Raw genomic sequence first — 18652 nt, 5'->3', positions numbered from 1 at the left:
AATTGACTATGCCTTGAATGCTGCTAATGTGCAGTTTAAATCAAGTGCCCAAAGTCTTTGGAATTCACGAGTGTGATTCCTATTGCTTATCTTAGTGATTGTAGAATAAATATTCTGCTGTATTGCACTATATATATTCTCTCTTTTCCTGGATGGGGAGCACTCCCAGAGAAAGCGATTATATATTCAGAGAAGAGAGAATACAGAGCGGGGATATAGAAAAAACACTATAAAAATACATTTCTACAAGCTGAAAATAATGACAGGGAAACTGTTAGTGTAAGCTCAGGAGACCTCCATCAGGACACTGGAAGCTTACATCTGTAACAGACATACAATGCTAGACTTTTCTTGTTTCATTTACACGTAGCTACTACAGTACATCATGGAATATGTTACTCCTAGGGGCTACGTCATTATCTCCCTACTCACTTTCTAGGGGAGTTTGTGTTCTGTTCTGCTATGGAACGTATGTATGTAAATCTTTATTTATATAGTGCTATTTATGTACATAGTGCTTCACAGCAGTAATACACGGGGCATAATAATACAACACATGATGGGAATAAGTGCTTCAGACATAAAAGTAACATTAGGAAAAGGAATCCCTGCCCGAAGAGCTTACAATCTAAGTGGTAAGTAGGAAGAACGTTCAGAGACAGTAAGAAGGTGTTTGGCATGTGCGTCTGCAAGGGGCCAAGGTCGATGTATCAGCTACGAAGCTACCCATATGCTTTGTTAAAGAGGTGTACTTTAAGATGGGTTTTAAAGGTGGATAGAGAGGGTGCTAGTCGGGTACTGAGGGGAAGGGCATTCCAGAGGTGTGGGGCAGTCAGCGAGAAAGGTTTAAGGTGGGAGAGGGCTTTAGATACAAAAGGGGTAGAGAGAATACATCCTTGAGCAGTACGCAAGAGTCGGGATGGTGTTTGGCAAGAAATTAGGGCTGAGATGTACGCAGGCGCAGAAGTGTGCACAGGTGGTCCTCGCTATCCATCGGTCCGTTATCCATCGAAAGGATTATCCTACGCCAGATAATGCATTCCACTGAGCGCATTATCCGACGTCGGAATGGGTTATCCGCCGTTCACCGCCGCGGATTAACATTAGTTGAAAGGTAAATGTGTGTGTCATCAGCATAGAAGTGATATTTGAACCTAACAGATGTGATAAGGTCACCTATAGAGACTGTGTAATAAAGAGAAGAGTTCCCAGACAGACACATGGACTTCCCCTACAGAGAGATCGAGAGAGGAGGAGGAGGTGCTAGCAAACAAGACACTGAAAGTATGGAATCTATAAGGAAGTGGAACAGGAGGAGGAGGTCCCGCGATAGCAAGGGATTCTGGTGCCCCGGACCCTCTGGCACTTAATGGGATAAAGCAGCCTTTGTCCTCTGAAGCAGATGTAGCATGGAGCTCCCGTGGCTCCTGGAGACCCCCTCCCTTGTTACAGCGCGATCGCGGGTGCCGACTGACCCGACGGCTGTTTCCAAGGGTGGGGGCTGGAGCAGGGAGCAGCTCGGCTTCCCCCACATGCGGCCGGTTGCCGGGGATGCGATCGGGCCATTGCTAAGGCCGCGATCGCGTCTCTAAGGTCCCGGTGGCTGGCGGTAAGGGCGCCGCCATTGCTCCTTAGTTCGCGCATGTGCAGTGGTCGCGCATGCGCAGGGAGAGCCCCAGAGAAACTCTCTCTCTCAGACTCTCTCTCTCAGACTCTCTCTCTCTCAGACTCTCTCTCTCTCTCTCAGACTCTCTCTCTCTCTCACAGACACACTCTCTCTCTCAGACACTCTCTCTCAGACACTCTCTCTCTCAGACACACACACACTCTCTCTCTCAGGAGACACACACTCTCTCTCTCTCTCTCAGACACACACTCTCTCTCTCTCTCTCAGACACACTCTCTCTCTCTCTCTCTCAGACACACTCTCTCTCAGACACACTCTCTCTCAGACACACTCTCTCAGACACACTCTCTCTCAGACACACACACACACATACACATACACACATACACACAGATACACACACACACAGATACACACACACACAGATATACACACACAGACACACATACACAGACACACACACACACACACACACACACACACACACAGATACACACTCACACACACAGATACACACACAGATACACACACACACACACACAGACACAGATATAAACACACACACACACACACACACACACACACACAGATATAAACACACACACACACACACAGATATAAACACACACCCACACACACACAGATATATACACACACAGATATATACACACACACACACACACACACACACACACACATATACACACACACACACACACACAGAGATATATACACACACACACACACACACACACATATACACACACACACACACACACACACACACACAGATATATATACACACACACACACACACACAGATATACACACACACAGATATGCACACACACACACACACACACAGATATGCACACACACACACACAGATATACAGATATGCACACACACACACACAGATACACACACACACACACACACATACACACACACAAATACACACACACAGGAGAGCAGTGGAGAGCAGAGGCAGCGACGGATGTGAGTGACTGGGGGAAGAGGGAGGGGGGAGGAGGAAAGGCAAATGTACAACTAACTTCCCCCCCACCCCCCCAGCACCCCCCTACCTTCTCCTATCACCCGGGGCAGAAGGGGACGGGACACCGCTCAGCCACCAGCAGGCAGAGGAGCCAGGAAGGCAGACACACACACTCACCGTGTGCTCTGCACAAAGCGGAAGCTCCGCCCCGGCTTCCTCTCTGCCTGCAGCCAATCCCCTGCGGCCCGGCCAGCATGAAGGAGGGATAATGGGGAGGGATAATCGGAGGGATGGTGGGGAGGAATAATCGCGGCGCCCCTCTAGGCAAGCCACGGCGCACAGATTGGGAACCACTGGGCTGGGCCGCAAATATGTCCGTTGTGGGCCGCATGCGGCCCGCGGGCCGCGAGTTTGACATGCTTGCTCTAGAGACTACAAAACCTGATAAATGGGCTACAGACACAATCAGAGAAGGAAGTCAAAGACAGAGGGACCAGGGATGGCAGAGAGGCAAGGGCAGAGACATGGGTATCAAACTACCCCAACGCGTTTTGTAACAGAATCCAAATCATCAGGGTATTATTATTTTAAAACTATTTTATAATTACTTTGTATATATAGATTACGTGTAGTTACATTGTAACTTTTTGCAATCATAGAGATTTAATTAAAACACGTATTTAAAATATATATATATAAACAAGGGTATGGACCAATGTAAAATAGGGCAACAATATGTATCATAGTCAGATAGCACCACATGGCTGCTTCTGATGAAGTAGATACTGCACCACCACAAAACGAGTAGTGTTTTATTGATACTGTTGCAAGAAGTGGAGCACTTCTATTTCCAAAGTTGCAACCTCTCTGGATTGTCCCACTAAACTAACGGAAGTGACGTTAACTGGAACATTTGCGTCTCATAGAGCGCGGACATTGGGTGAACGCTAACACCAGAGGAACAAGTCAGTGGGAACTGTGAGCATGTTTGTTAGGGACAGTAGAGAAGGCCAGAAGCTGTATTTGTGTTAAACCATCCATTTTGCCTGCACTGGCTTGCTAAAATCATGTAGTCAGCTTTTTGCTGAGATACATTTTCTTATGCTGTCAGCTTTTTGCTGTTTTAAACAGTAGTAATAGACTAGTTCTCTGGGAAAGGCAGAATCACCCCACATACCTGCCAGAGAAACCAAGGTTGTAGATAACGTAGACAATGAGAAAGTTATTTATTTCAGACAGTGCCTGTCTTGGGAGAATTACGCCCCAAGATCACTCCACTAACATGTCTTGCCCCTAAATCAAGCCTCTAACCTAAGTCACGCCTAAGTTATACCTAAGTTACGCCTTTAACCAATGTTTTCTTTTTTCTGTATAAATATCTTTACTCTATACTAAATAAACAGAGACAAAGAATTTGAAACATTGTGTGCATGTCGTTTCATTTCTTTCGTTTCCCGGGCCCGTACGTTTTACCAGATCGGAGCTAGTATTGCCAGGGCGTGGTAAAGCTTCCTGGGAAGTCTGCAGGGTGCAGTGCTGTGTGTGGATCCAGTCACAATGGCCTCCAGCCCTTTTTCCAATTGGCAGGGCAGGTTCTTACAATGTTGCACCAAGGTGAAACAGACTCCAGGATGTGATGTGCATATTTTATCTTCCTCTATTGCAGTGGTTTCAACCTTTTTTTGGTTATGGAACTCTATCATTATATTGTGACATTTTGAGAAATCCCAACCCTCTCTAATAGCGTGTCTGAGATCAGATGCATTGTAAGGAACCCCAACCCTCTCTAATAGCGTGTCTGAGATCAGATGCATTGTAAGGAACCCCAACCCTCTTTAATACCGCGTATGATATCAGATGCATTGTAAAGAACCCTAACTGATAGTATACATAATACTGTATAATACTGTATATTATCGGGACCCGGCCACAGATCTGCCCCATATTACACTGATAGTACACATAATACTGTATATTATCGGGGCCCGGCCACTGATCTGCCCCATATTACACGGATAGTACACATAATACTGTATATTATCGGGACCCGGCCACTGATCTGCCCCATATTACACGGATAGTACACATAATACTGTATATTATCGGGGCCCGGCCACTGATCTGCCCCATATTACACTGATAGTACACATAATAATACAGTATGTTATCGGGACCCGGCCACTGATCTGCCCCATATTACATTGATAGTACACATAATAATACTGTATGTTATCGGGACCCGGCCACTGATCTGCCCCATATTACACTGATAGTACACATAATACTGTATATTATCAGGACCCGGCCACTGATCTGCCCCATATTACACTGATAGTACACATAATACTGTATATTATCGGGACCCGGCCACTGATCTGCCCCATATTACACGGATAGTACACATAATAATACTGTATGTTATCGGGACCCGGCCACTGATCTGCCCCATATTACACGGATAGTACACATAATAATACTGTATATTATCAGGCACTTTTCTTTTCCTGCAGAGAACACACTGATACTTTCTCCAGGACATGAATAAGCCGAGAGGTGTCTTATGGCTTTCTACTGTTTAACTTCAACCAAAAACAATTCAAATGACGTATTTTCTCTGCTAGTTGCCTTCTTTCCTGTTAAAACTCTATCCCAGGGGTGCGCAAACTGGGGGCGCGCAATATTTTCCAGGGGGGGGGGGTGTGGGCGTGCCGGTTGCAGAGGCCCCGCGCTCTTTCCCAAAGCATTTAAATTAAATGCCGGGGGACCGCATGAGGCCTCTGCAATGGCCCTTACCTGTCTTCGGCGATGCATCGCCATGGCAACACGGCGTCACGTGACCTAGGTCAGGTTTTCAGGATACCCCAGCTTCGACACAGGTGGCTAAATCAGACTGAGCCTATGATTGAGCCACCTGTGCTGAAGCAGGGGTATCCTGAAAACCTGACCTGTTGGTGGGGGGCCTTGAGGACTGGAGTTGCGCCCCCCCTGCCTTAACTCATCCTATTGCTCCATGCAACCACTTAAGAAGGAAGTCTATTAAATAAAATTCCCTCCCCAGCTGGGATATTTATGAAGAAGCTTAAGGACTCAGCGGGGACAGACAGTTTGATCCTTTCACCGAAATATATAATTGATTGTTATCTGGAGTCCTTTTCTTCTTCTTTTTCAAATATTGCCAGCTTCCTTATTTTCAGTTAACCCAAACATATACTGTACCTATAGTTCTTTCAAAACTAACTTTTTTAATCTGATCTGTCACTATTACATACCCATATAATATATGTTATATTTAACTGTTCGTGCAATGTCTTTATATATAATGTATACCCTGCTCACTTAGTGTAACCATGTATTTGTAACAATGTATTATTTGTCATCATAACCCTGTGCCCAGGACATACATGAAAATGAGAGGTAACTCTCAGTGTATTACTCACTGGTAACACATTTCATAAATAAATAAACTATACCTGCTTGCACCAAACTCTTTCCATATTAAATATATTGTTTCCTGATACAGAATTACAATTACAGCAGCACTTTTCCACTGATTCACTGATGCTTATTGGCAACAGAGTGATTTTTATGGCGTTTTAGTTCCTCAAATGTGTCTTTGGATGGGAGAGTCTCTCCGCAACGGCTGTTGTAGCAGTGCTGGCATGCGGCCACTAGGTGGCAGTAGTAGAGATATAGGTGCAGGCCGGGCGAGGCATGTGTGAGCTTGGGAACCAGGGGTTTATATGAGCGCTTTACTCCCAATGGGACTCAAAGCACTTCACAATTACAGTATAGTGCGCAGGACACAGGATTGTTACAGACTGAGTCTGTAGCTTACAATCTATGATTTTGGTGCCTGAGGCACAGGGAGATAAAGTGACTTGCCCAAGGTCACAAGGAGCCGACGCCGGGAATAGAACCAGGTTCCCCTGCTTCACGCTCAGTGTCATTGTTTACAGTCAGTGTCTCTGCTCACTGAGCCGCTCCTTCTCCCTTTAAACTTTAAAGGCAAAACTTCAGCTGACAGAGGTGGTCCCGGGATCCCACCTGACAATGGCATCGTGTTGGGTTGTTGGAGGGAACGGGTGAAGATTTAGACCCACATAGGAAAGTCGGGTTGACGTCCTCGAGGCCTATGAGGGAGCAGCAGAGACTTTTTCCTTCTGATTTTGGGCAGATTGTGATATTTGTAAAAGGGGATTATCCAAGTTTTTAAACCGTTTTCATAGGGCAGGAGGAGGAGAACTTGAATTTGGCACTGTCTCCAGTTGTATAAATATCCCCTCAAACCTCTCGCTAAATAATTTAGAGAGAGACACTTGTGCTTGAAAAGCACACCTGAGGTACCCTGGGAGATATGCAAATGCCTAGGCAAAGTATATTTAAATGAGTCACATCCCACAGTTGCCAAAACTCTGGGAAATCCCCGGATCGGAGTCAGACAGGTTCGTCCATCTCTAGCCGTAAGGTGTCTGCCAGTGATCCCATGGCATAACACTGCTTAGTTATGTGGCCCTAAATGTTTATCTTGATCCCGGCATTAGGATAACTCATGTCAGTTTATTCTTCTTATTTTCTTTATTCTTTGTGTTTTGTTACTTTCAGTCACGTGTTTCTAAGTGTTAAAGTCCTTGAGGTTGCAAACATCCCAGTCAGATAACACAATATTTCCCCCCGGGTCCCACCACAAGCCATATCATCACCGGGAAGACCTTGCTTGTTATCTGAAAAATTCAAATAAAATCATATCAGAAAAATGATGACGTTCGACTCTGTCGGTACATTTATCGCCAAAAAACAATGCATTCAAAACGTATGCAGTTTATGAAGGATATCTGAAGATATGGGTACCACGGATGAAACACTGGGAAGCTAATGTTTAAAGATATTTTATTCATTTTCTCTTTAACACAAAAATATGTGACTGTTATAGGAACCAAGTCAAAATGCAAATGTACGTGTAATAAAGTATAAATGTTTGTACTGAAAACAAAGATAAGATGGAAGTGTACCCCCTCCTTCCCCTACCTATTTTTCTTTTGTACCCCTCCCCCCTCCCTTCCTAAATATAACTTGTAAAAAAGAACAATAAAAATACAAGTTTAAATAAAACACATATGCAGCAGATGTACACGGACACGTTGATTACCTGCTCGGGGCCCTTCAGTACTGTGGACACATTGTGTGGAAGCAGCATGAGGACGGCCCCTGCAGACTGGTTAAGAACCTGATGCCACACAGCGACGGGTTAGCAGCTCAGCCTCTAGCGCTCTGCTCTCCGCGTGCACCGACGAGCTTCTGCAGCCTGGGGGAAGTTATTCATAAAGCTTACTCACAAACTCGTCATATTGTAACTATTCAGATCTTCTCCATGTATCAGAACAACAATAATCATTATAGCCCAAACTATCAAAAATGTATAATTTCTCTGTTTTATTCCCACTAATCGTATCATTTTCACAAATCAAGCGAAGGTAAAGAGAGCTCACACATTTCCCTTGACAGTCCTGTGAATTAAGCTTTAGTAGTAATATTATTATTATGATATTACCAAATATTTGGGCATAACCTTCAACGTTCTAAAAACAGTCATCAATCACAGTCACTGGATTCAGCCCATCTGTTATAATGCAGCTGTAATTAGAGACGGGCGAAGATGTTATGTTATCGCTTTTCAGACATTTGCCTCTTTGCCATAAACTTCCTGTTCCGCTTTCCCCCCGCGTTATAATGGACTGTGAAGCTTCGGGAAGTTGGCGCTTGCATCTGTAAATGATAACCCCCTAAACATTTTTACTTTCAATCGGTCCATCTATTTTATCTCCAGGCGCTTGTTTATTTTACCTTTTGTGCCACTGACTGCCAGCACACACTAAATCTAGGAGCTAATTGCCTGTCTTGCTAATTGCCCCTTACAGATGTAGCGAGGCTCACTGCGGCTTTATGCTTTTCCAACCGCGGCTCTAGAGACAGCAAGTCTTGCTACATATGTAACTATTTCATTTCTCACCCTTTTATCCCACATTGCCTAATTATATGGTCCAATTGCTGAGACGCCCCAACAGTTTATCAGTAATTATGCTTATTAAAGGTCCTATAAACTGGTTAAAAACTGCAGTGAAATAGCCGTTGTTAATACTTACTTGTGAATTAACATCTACAGAGTTATGTTGGTGACTGTTCAGAAATGTGCAGTAATTGTAAGCTCCTGTTTTGCTTTTATTTTAAAGATACTGTAAAGGTGACACATTGCAGAAACACTTACAGGTTTATGTGAGCCAGCAATGTATGAGGCAAAGCAAGCGGCTAATACAGTACTGTATGTACTGTAGCTGTTTCATACGCCTATTACCATATATTATCTGTAACTGTTCATGCAATGTCTTGTATATAATGTATAACCCCGTTCACTTAATGTAACCATGTATTTGTCATCATGTACTGCTGCGGCCAAGTTTATTCGAGCATTTGCCCGTTCTTGGCCGCAGCAGTAGCCTGGCGCGCACCCGAGTGTGACGGGCGTGCGCCGAAGCAGCGGAAGAGCGCCCTCCGATCGGGGCGCTCTCCCTACCGCTACCGGGTCCGCCGGGTCCCCCGGAACCCCCTGCCGCCGTCCCGCAGATCGCGGGACAACAGGGCTCCCTCGGGGAGCCCTGGACGCGCGTGCAGGGGGCGCAGGCTCCCGAAGACGCGTGACCGCGCGTCTATGACGCGCGGCACGCCGAGGGGCGGCCACTAGCAAGCCGGGAAATCTCCCGGCTTGCGGTACCGGCCACACTTTAATAAAGTGTGTCGGTAGTGTATTTGTCATCATAACTCTGTGCCCAGGACATACGTGGAAACGAGAGGTAACTCTCAGTGTATTACTCACTGGTAACACATTTTATAAATAAGTCATTGAATTATTCTGCAAGTACTACCATCACATGCTGTTCCTGCCTGGACGTTCTTGGGACCTTTACTCATCTCCTTTGGATTCCGGAAGACTGGGACAGTCACTCATTCTACTACTGAGAGCAACGCAGAGGTCACAAGCCCTTTCACGAAGCCAAAAGAGAGAGCAGGAGAGAGTGGCAAGAACCCAGGGAGATAGAAAGAAAAAGATCACGGGCAGACGTTTCCGAGGAAAGAGAGGAGGAACAGGAAAAAAGAAAAAAATCAAATGCAGGCAGAGAGTGGGAGGAGCCTAAGGAGCAGTGTCCCAGTCATCCCAGCCGCGAGTCTTACTGAAGACAGTGACGTCACACTAGAGCGCCGGATACATGCGAGGTACACGCGGTACCGGAGCGGACTACCAGTGACTGAGGCGGCTGTGTGTGTGTGCTGGGCCGAGCACCTTTTTATTGTATTTTAAACTCACCTTCTTCTGTGAGTATTTTATCGTGGTTTTGGGCAAGTGCCATTAAAGATTTATTGTGCTGCGCAATCCTCTGTCCTTCTTCTTTTTGTTCCCTAAACGGAGTAAGAGGTACAGGATTCCTGAAGACAGGGGCTGCAGAAAGATCCCTTCTATACCCACGGAGGCCAGGAACACCACGAGGGGTTCGTGCGACATCAAGAGGCTTCCAGGGCAAGAAGGCTTAAAGAACAGATTCTCTCCCCTGCACGTGATCTAGCTACTTCTAGTAAGTAGGCAATTCAGATACACATCATCATTTGGAAATATTATTGTTTGTCTCAATATACTGCGCAATGTTTGTTCTCTGCTTGATATCTTTAATATGCAGGATCAAGCACAACATATGAGAAGAACCATCTGTTTTGATGAACTGTGAACTGAGTTTGTGCCCAACCGGACTTTCCAGGTTGTAACCATTGAACTATCATTTCATCACTTGGCACCATTTGGGACTATATATACTATATTTTTTTCCATTTTTTTCACATATTTAAGCGCCGGGTTATGTCATCTATTTTTGTGTTTATTGAATTATTCTTGACCTATTTTCTGCCGACCCATAGAGCTGTCTTGAGAATTTTTGGGGCCCCTTATAAAAAAGATAATTACGTAAAGTTCGCTGCTTTCAGTTAGAACTACGAATTTAAAATCACATTTGGGCCGTAGTATTTGTGGAGCCTCAGAAAGGTCCTGGGACCGGGAGTCCTGCCCAATTAGCACACGCCTTAAGATGGTACTGCAGACCCTGTACGGGGTAAACCAGAACATTTGGGGAGCGAGGGGGTCATTTATCCAACTCTCCCGGGTGCCAAACTGCGCCACAGAAACTGCGCCACAGAAACTGCGCCACAGGAACTGCGCCACCAGAACTGCACCACAGGAACTGCGCCACTGGAACTGCGCCACAGGAACTGCGCCACAGGAACTGCGCCACAGGAACTGCGCCACAGAAACTGCACCACAGGAACTACGCCACAGGAACTGCGCCACCAGAACTGCACCACAGAAACTACGCCACAGGAACTGCGCCACCAGAACTGCCCCACAGAAACTCCCCAGTTTTGCAGCCTGGAGATATAAGTAACTAGACCATCAAATCTGTCAACAGCAATAAACAAAAATCCTAAATTGTATCCCATGTGGATACCCGTCAGGTTAATCTGAGGCACCTCTAGGTTATAAGGAACCCTGATTGAGAAACACGGGGTTAACCCTTTGAATGTTGAAAGGGCCATGGCACCAGAGTGACACAGCCCCTACAGTACGTCAACTTCATGTGCTCCCTCCTGCGGAGAGATCACATGATCGCAAAGTCACGAAGACGAGGTGTTCCTCATCCAAAAGAGCGCAAAAAGCCAAGACGTAGTTACTACACCATTAGGCACCAGCTGTGCCAGACATCATCACGAGATACAGTAGCTACATCATGGTGCACCAGCCATGCCAGACCTATTGACGTGTTAGCTACATCATTGGAAACCAGCCATTCCAGACCTCATGATGTGTTAGCTACATCCCGCATCTCACACTCCATTCTTCTCCGCACTTTTAAAGCTTTACACTCTTCTGCCCCTCCTTACATCTCAGCCCTAATTTCTCGATATGCACCATCCAGACTCTAGCGTTCTTCTCAAGGATGTCTTCTTTCTACCCCCTTTGTATCTAAAGCCCTCTCCCGCCTTAAACCTTTCTCACTGACTGCCCCACACCTCTGGAATTCCCTTCCCCTCAGTACCCGACTAGCACCCTCTCTATCCACCTTTAAGACCCACCTTAAGACACACTTGCTTAAAATAGCGTATGAATAACACTGGGGATAATACTGGACACATGTTACATAAAGCTTGGCCCCCTGCAGACGCACTTACCAGAACTCCCTCCTACTGTCTCTGTACGTTCTCCCTACCTACCAATTAGACTGTAAGCTCCTCGGAGCAGGGACTCCTCTTCCTTAGTTACTTTTATGTCTAAAGCACTTATTCCCATGATCTGTTATTTATATTATCTGTTATTTATTTGATTACCACATGTATTACTACTGTGAAGCGCTATGTACATTAATGGCGCTATATAAATAAAGACATACAATACAATTGGGCACCAGCCATGCAGACCTCATGATGTATTAGTTACATCATTGTGCACCAGCCATACGAGACCTCATGATGTGTTAGCTACACTATGGGGCATCATTGCAAAACGAAAGTCTTGTCTAGGCAAGACCTAAAGTAGCCCCTATATACAGTACTAGCACTCATAAGTGAAGGTAGGTATGTAGGATGTGGTAATTAATATAAAACTTAACCTTTAATGGTAGTGATAGCAAATAAAATAATGGGAATACAAACTGATATCACCAGCGGGATATAACAATGAAGTGATTGAAAACAAATTATAGGCTAAAGCTGGTAAATTCAGGGCATTATTGAAATCCCTGCTCTCTGATTGGTTAAAATTCCGGGCATTATCCAATCAGTAATGGCCCGGAACTTTTGGCAGCTTCCAAGTTTTTCAGTCAATCAGCTTTCAGGTTTCAGGTTTCATTCACAAAGAGTGAAATTTGCACTTAGACAGGGGAGGTGATTGGACAGAATACACCAGCAAGGCACTGACTCCTCCCCCACCCTGTCTGCAGAGAGCTCTGCTCAGGAGAGTGAAGGGAAAGGGTTGTGTGTCTGCTGAGTGTGTTTTGTGGGTGTAAAGGGGGCAGCAGAGTGTTTTATTAGTGTGTGTCTTCTGTTGGTGTGTGTTTTGTGGGTGTAGAGGGGGCAGCAGAGTCTTGTTGGTGTGTTTCTGCTGTGTGTGTTTTGTTCTTGTAGAGGGGCTACAGTGTGTGTGGCTTCAGTGTGTGTTTTGTGGGTGGAGGAGGGGTGCAGAGTGTTTTGTTGGTGTGTTTCTGCAGTGTGTGGGCTTACAGGGGGCTGCAGTGGATGAAGAGGGAGGCTGCTGGTGTGTGTTTTGTGGATGTAGAGGTGGCAGAGTCTGTTTTGTTGATTTGTGTGTCTGCAGTGTGTGTTTTGTAGGTGCAGATGGGTGGTTGCAGTGTGTGTTTTGTGGGTGGAGGAGGGGTACAGAGTGTTGTGTGTGTGTGTATGTGTGTGTGTGTGTGTGTGTGTGTGTGTGTCTGCAGTGTGTGGGTTTACATGGGGGCTGCAGTGGGTGTAGATGGGGGCTTCTGGTGTGTGTTTTATGGATGTAGAGGGGGCAGCAGTCTGTTTTCTTAGTGTGTGTCTGCAGTGTGTTTTGTGGGTGTAGAGGGGGGGGGCTGCTGTGTGTAGTGTGTGTTTTGTTAGTGTAGAGGGTGGAGGAGGGCTGGAGTGTGTTTTGTGGGTGCAGAGGAGGGGGGCTGCACAGTGTGTAGGGGAGACTTCAGAGTTTGTTTCTGTGTATAGGGGGGTTGCAGAGTGTGTGTGTGTGTGTGTGTGTGTGTGTGTGTGTGTGTGTGTGTGTGTGTGTGTGTGTGTGTGTGTGTGTGTGTGTGTGTGTGTGTGTGTGTGTGTGTGTGTGTGTGTGTGTGTGTGGCGGGGTCTGTGTGTATGTACAATTTCCTTTTAATAAAATTTCCTTTTAATAAACTTGCAGTAAAAGCATAAGAATGTAGACGATCATGCTGATAAAAATCAATATGATTACAAAAAATTATCTTTTTTATGAAAAATTAAAAATAAGCCTACATTTAGCCTATAATAGTTATAATCCCCTCAGAACAGGCCATTATTGGTCAGTAATGCCCTGTTCTTCAGGGATTATTACTTAAATATTAAATATAGCAAGGTCAAGGGCTCCCAGCCAGATAGCTGTGTGAACCACTGAGTTAGCCACGTATGGACAATGGTGGGAATGAAGTGACTAAGATATAGTGGTGCGGACATTAGATCACTTGGATGAAATCGATCCCACTATGTTAATCAGTGGTCGGTCCATCTAGGATATGTTGGAGCTCCAAGATAATGACCTAATGAAATGTAAAATATAAAATACTGGATGGTGATAGGGCTAGAAAAGGGTTAAAATACCCATTGCCTAAGGGCAGTCTGAACACCAGTGTGTTAATGGAGATACATTAATGGTTGTTCCCCTATTAATGATAGCAGTGTAGTCTGTCCATACTGGAAGTATTTTGCTTCTTTGGTAGTAAGACATATGTTCCCAGGGTATTGGGAGCATACTGGGATATAAAGTCGATAAATACTAGATTGTCAGTGATTATGGTAGGTTAGTTAAATCATATTAACCCTGTCTCTAGCTTCGAATGATAGAATAGGCATATAGTCCTTATATAGTCCGTTGTGGTGTGTATTCAGGCACCTGCTATTCGAGCAGGCAGTTATTGGTGATAAGGCACTTCACTTGGTGTATTTATGAACACCTGTCCTTAATAAGATTAGGTCTGTGAATGCCGATAACCAGACAGGTTATTCCTAACCTTCTTGGCAGAGATAGAATGATGCAATAAGCTGTATCTGATTACTGTAGTGCCTGAGGGATGTATCTTAGTGCAGGGTGTCAGATAAATGCTGCCTAATATCTTTGCTATAAATTATAGATTGCAGGATCAGCCAAGTACATTTAGTAAAAAAGGGACTTGTAGTTAATAATGCTGATCCTAGGCTGAGTAAGAGTTGTTAGCTCTATAAAAATTAGGCATATAATATAAATGTATTCCTGATCTTATGTATATAATATATAAAGACAGTTCCAGTATATAGCCCCACATATATATAGATGTTGATAGCATCATCTATATAAGGACTGTTATCTTACTGGATGAGATAGGTATTGTAATTTAGCTTACTCTTATTTTGTCAGCAAGGTGTATTTATGAACACCATACAGGTATGATTACTAATGCTGACCATAAGCGAAATGGAGTAAAAAGATTGTTAGCTCTGGCGAAGAAAATGTTTGTTAGTGGATCAGCAAGGTGTATTCATGAACAAATTGACAAATTGTTTCATGGGAATATCTTACGGTCATTCCAGTTACCTAAGTTTTTTTTGAAACGTTGGTAAACTGGCATGCCCGACAGCCTTGGCACCAGTAGCTTCCAGGAACTCTTTTGGTCAGCCAGGTATTTCTATCTGGTGGTTCTAGATGACTGTGGACCAAGGCATCCTTGATATTTGAAGATCTGTGGCTGACCATGGTGGGTCTGGTTTGCAATACCTGTTGGAGATCAGTGTCTTCCATCAACACATGCCAATGTTGTTCGAGTATGTTGTAGATCCGGTGCCATTGTTGGTTGTATGTGCCAACCATTCTGATTAATTTGGACTGTGCCTGTCGTGGTTTATTGCACAATTGGGATGTTCTTTTGGTATATTTTGCTCTCTGATATGCCTTCTTCAAAGTGTTTTTACTAAAGCCTCTGGCCAAGAAACGTTCTGTCATCTGTTTTGCCTGGAGCTCGAATGCTTCTTCTGTGGAGCAGTTCCACCTGACCCTGAAGAATTGGCCAATTGGTATGCCTTTGACCAGATTTCTAGGGTGATGACTATTGGCATGGAGTAAGCTGTTTGTGGCAGTGGTTTTTCTATGGACTGTTGTCTCTAAATGACAATCTATGCCACGGCTTATCTTAAGATCGAGAAACACAATAGTATCGCCACCTATTTCATAAGTCAGTTTCAAGTTGAGTTGGTTTTGATTCAATTTGATAATGAATTCGACGAAGACTTCCCTGGTTTCCTTCCAGAGGACAATTATGTCATCGATGTATCTAGCCCACTGTAATATGTGGGCTGTGTAGACATGATTGTCCTCTCAGAATACTCTCTCTGATTCCCAACATCCCAGGTACAGGTTAGCGTATGATGGGGCACATGTAGTCCCCATCGCTGTACCCTGTATTTGGTGGTAAAGGCGGTTGTTACAAAGAAAGTAGTTTTTAGTAAGAATGAATTGCAGACGTTGTCTGGTAAATTCATTATGTGTGTTGTAAAGGAGGCCCATAGTACTTAGGAAGTGTAGCGTAGCCTGTATATCATACTCGTGTATGATGCTTGTATACAAAGTTTCTATGTCGATACTGATTAGAATAGTGTCTGTGTCGATAACTATGTCATCTATTCTGGCCAGGATATCCTTTGTGTCCCTCAGGTAGGACGGTAGGGATTCTACAAAAGGGTGTACGTAAGATTTTGTCGACATATACACTGGCCTGCTCACTCAGGTTGCCAATACCTGATACAATTGGCCTGCCCGGAGGTGGATATTTCATTTTATGTACCTTCGGCAGGCTGTAAAAGGTGGCAATTTTCGGTGTTTTATTAAACATACTGCTGCGACACACTTTATTCGAGCAAATACCCAGTATGTACCTGGCAGATACCTGGAATGCGCCGCTCCTCACCTCTGACAAGCCCCGTTGCATTTGCCTTCCCAGCCTGGGTTCATGCCTGGCTGATGGGCGGCTGATCTGTTAAATGATAATGATTAGGATTTAATAGGCTGCAATGCTTCGCGTGTCTACCAGATGGCATAAATTCATGAATTGTAATGCAGTATATATATATACTGTGCAGTATTGCAGCCAGGGGGAATAAAATGCTTCAATCCCTGCCTGGAAAAGAACTCAATGCACTCGGGCAGAAAACAGTCACAAACCTCAATACACCCGGGTATACCCGAATTCGTGGGACTAGCCGAGCTCGAATAAAGTGTGTCGCCAGTGTACAGTTGTGTTCTCTTTTGTTAATAAGTTTCTTAGTCAGACCACTATTCAAAATCCCTAGAAGCTCCTTGTTTTATTCAATGGTGGGATCTTTAGCTAAGACCTCATAGCAAGTTAAATCCGAGAGAACATACAGGACCCCTATAAGCTCATATTGAACCCCCAAAATAACCACAATATATATATATGCGCATAAGTGTCAAAGAGGAGTGCTACTGAGCATGGCAATATATATTTAAAAAAAGAGACAGAACATGAAACACAGACAGAGCTCAGTGCTACATCCAAAGACACTAATACACGGTACAGTGCCTATATATATATAGGCACTGTACATATATATATATATTGTATATATATAGATATAGATATCTTTTGAATTAAATGGTCTTTTAGTTTAACTCTTTGGCCAAAGTGTTGTAAGCCCTTGAACCCCTCCAAGGCAGACCACATCTCAAGGGTCCTAACACTAAAATAGATTCTTAATAACCTGTACATTACCAGGAACAATGATTTATAATAAATCGGTCAAAATTAGTTGCATAGTTCTAAGTGTGATTGAAGCTCTTATTAACCTGTACAATACCAGGAAAAGCACTTTGTATTAGATTTGTCGCAATCAAACTGGATGCAAGTTCCCATGGGTGTGGAAGGTGCAAAGGAGTGAGCTTTAACCATTTAAAAGTGGGAGGGGTGAGCTTCAAATTAGGGAAGGAGGAGCCACCCTCCAAATCAGCTAAGACCAGCTGAACAAGAATTGCAAAACATACAGGACCCCTATAAGCTCATATTGAACCCCCAAAATAACCACAACATATATATATATGCGTATACGTGTCAAAGAGAAGTGCTACAGAGCATGGCAATATATATTTAAAACCAGAGACAGAACATGAAACACAGACAGAGCTCAGTGCACATCCAAAGACACTAATACACGTTACAGTGCCTAAATATATTTTTATTCAAAAGATATCTATCTATATATATATGATACGAACCAATCCAAAGACCAGTAAAGAGACAGCACACCGCACGGGGTTAATCCAAAAATCTATATTCACAACATGAAATACACGTAAGCCAACGTTTCGGTCCCACAGAGAGACAAGCCCCTAAGGAGGAAAGACAAGCCCTCTCTAATCTCAGAGATAACGACACCATAGTTATCAAACCTTCTGTCAAAGGAGGGAACATAGGGATAGGACAGGGATGATTACATTGCCGAAAACTTGGGACTTCTCTCGGATTTATTTAAAACCAGAGACAGTGCCTAAAATGATGACCAGCGGTGTTCTACACTTTATACACTAATAGTTCCCACAATATAGCCTCACTACCCCTAGCTACATAGTAGCCTTCTTCTTTGACATTTTATTTTATCCAGCGTTGTTTTGAAGGATATACATTAACCCCTTGGTGGTCTCTCTGACAATTGATTTGAATTAGGCCACACTCAGCATTTATTATGTTGGTCTGGCCAGTAATGTACTAGCTATATTACACTTTGCATACTGTCAGAGAACCACATATTAATCAGATGTGGTTTGAAAGTGGTGTGATTGACATTTTATCTACGTAATACACACCAGACCCTTTCAACTACAATATACACACCACACTGAGGCACCCTACTTATTTATTTTACACAGCAATATTAAAATAAATTTTGATTTTGATTTCATTGCACATGGTGTCAGATACATTATATTCCTTCAAACACCACCTCCATTAGTCTACGATTCAGACTCAGAGACATTAAGTTTAATACGTATTTTAATTGTGTTGAGTGTTTATGTATTTCACTTATTTTACCCACATACACTAATAAAGGTATTTTTAATTACTTGTATCAATCCTAATATGAGTGCTTGTTCAAAAGGGGTTCTCTCACTTGCCTAGGCAAGTACTTTGTACGTTCAAATCCGTATTAAGCAACAAAATCGGTCTATAGCTACC

General features: G+C 43.9%; 1 pseudogene; it reads right to left on the bottom strand.

Moving 5' to 3' along the window:
• LOC142462826 (BOS complex subunit NCLN-like) overlaps positions 1-18652 on the bottom strand; it is a 125444-nt pseudogene that overhangs the window by 96775 nt on the left and 10017 nt on the right.

Source organism: Ascaphus truei, chromosome 1, assembly GCF_040206685.1.
Source record: "Ascaphus truei isolate aAscTru1 chromosome 1, aAscTru1.hap1, whole genome shotgun sequence".
Lineage (NCBI taxonomy): Eukaryota > Metazoa > Chordata > Amphibia > Anura > Ascaphidae > Ascaphus > Ascaphus truei.
Note: the sequence above shows the minus strand (reverse complement) of the source record. Positions and strands in the feature narration are given on the sequence as shown.